The sequence below is a fragment of the Vicia villosa genome, unplaced genomic scaffold (assembly GCF_029867415.1).
Source record: "Vicia villosa cultivar HV-30 ecotype Madison, WI unplaced genomic scaffold, Vvil1.0 ctg.001344F_1_1, whole genome shotgun sequence".
NCBI classification, from domain to species: domain Eukaryota; kingdom Viridiplantae; phylum Streptophyta; class Magnoliopsida; order Fabales; family Fabaceae; genus Vicia; species Vicia villosa.
Genome location: NW_026705585.1, coordinates 162,801 through 164,779, shown reverse-complemented (window position 1 = coordinate 164,779; position 1,979 = coordinate 162,801).

The following is a 1,979-nucleotide window of genomic DNA, read 5'->3' as shown; positions in this document are numbered from 1 at the left end:
CCCTAATGAGTATGCCTAACCCTAACGCCCTGGGACCTCCTCTGCCTCATATATGTCGCGGCACCGCCCGCATCACCGACCATCCTCTCCACCACGGCGACTGCCTCTGGACCGCCCTGATCAATGATACCTCGCTCCAACGCGTCCTGCCCAAGCATCTCTATCTGATGGCATATCGGCAGGAGATCAATGGCATGGTCATCCTCGGCTTGCTGGTTCTCCAGGATCTCCTCGTATGTTGGCCTAGGAGCTCCGAGAGCGTCGGGTGTCATCAGAGGATGTGACACCCGATAGATACTCCTCCGGGACCAAATGATGCTCCCAGTCCTCAAATATTGCAGTGAGCTCCACTCGGGTAACTGTGACGGGAGCAGCCTCAAACGATGATGCAGGCGCCGCTCAAGGAGATACCTCACCATGGTGTTGGCCCCGCATGCCAACCAGCCAGAGTATAACGCGATGCAGTCAAAGGGGACAACAGTAGTGTAGTCACTGAATGGCCTCCAACGAATGTCATTGTGAGCTGTGCGGATGAGGTACCCGCGATATGGTCTCACTACATTGTTCCCTCTTTGGAGAACGTCTCGGGCGGCCCTGGGCATGGCGTCATCGTACGCAGGATCAATGGCGAAGCCGTGGATGCGGGGGAAGTAGGAGATGATCCAGCCCTGAAACACAAACACAATAATGTATTAAAAATAAATACGAACCATAAATAAATGTGAAACAATTAAAATGAAACGTACCGTCAAGAGTGTGGCAGATCCGATCAACTGCCTGGTCCTCCAGTTGGAGGCTTCATTCAGCTTCTGGTATAGGTATACCAGAATAGCTAATCCCCAGTTCCACTGGTGAATGGTAGTGAGGTCCATGAAGTAGCGTAGGTAGGTCACGTCAGGTTGCACTCTTTTCCACAAAAAGTGCAGTGTCTACCAGGAACATGAACCAGCATCGGAGAGCGCAGGCACGGTGATACTCCGTAAATAGGTCGTTACCCGCCTCCTCGGACTCGGCCGCCGCCACCAGGTGATTCTCATACAACTCTTTCAAGCTAGAGAACCAGATATGGGCCCCACTCGTCGTCCTACACTCAAACTCAGCCATGTATGGGTCCATACCCAAATAGTAGACCATCCACTCGATCGCCTCGACCCTCTGAATCTGGGAATGGTGCAGCAGTCTCCCTCTGATTGGCAGGTGGAGAAGACAATGCACATCGTAAAAGGTGATCGTCAACTCCCCAACAGGTAAGTGGAAAGAAGACGTCTCCCAATGCCATCGCTCCATGAAATCCCTCTGCATGTTGTGGCTGATGGTGGTATACCCGGTCATGCACAACTCACCTAGACCGGAAGCCCGCACCACATTATTAAACCACTGCGCCTCTGGTTTAAAGAGAACAAAAATCTTCCGCGTGTGGTTCACTATTTTTAGCATCGGCCTTTCCTGTTACAACAAAAACAATAATAAAAAAGATTGTTAATTAGACTGTGAAGAAAATGTGAGATAAAAAGCTAAATAAAAAGCGGTTAAATAATAAAGTTGGATAAATTATAAAAAAATACCTCTCTCTCCCAGACACATCGAGCGACGTGCTCGTGGTAGAAAATTAGCACGGAAGGGTCCCTAGGCCCTCCCGGGTAGCCCTCCTCCTCATCCTCCCCGTGTAGAGGATCAACATCAGGTATCTCCTCCTCTGCCTCCTGGTATCTCTCCTCCTCCTCCCGTACCTCCTCCTGACGGGAAAAAGATACCCGAGCCAGTCGACTCCTCGATCCAGACGAGGAACCAGGCTCATATGTATGGACGGGTGCTCGTACTCTACCTCGTCCCCGCGTCGGTGCCAGCTGCTCCGCCCGCTTGCGTCTAGCCGACGCTATTTGTGTCTCTCTCCCCTGTCTGATACGTGCTGGGTTGCCTGCCATTTTTCTGAAAAAAATTGAAAGCCATTAGAATGTGAAACACTCAAGAAAATTAAA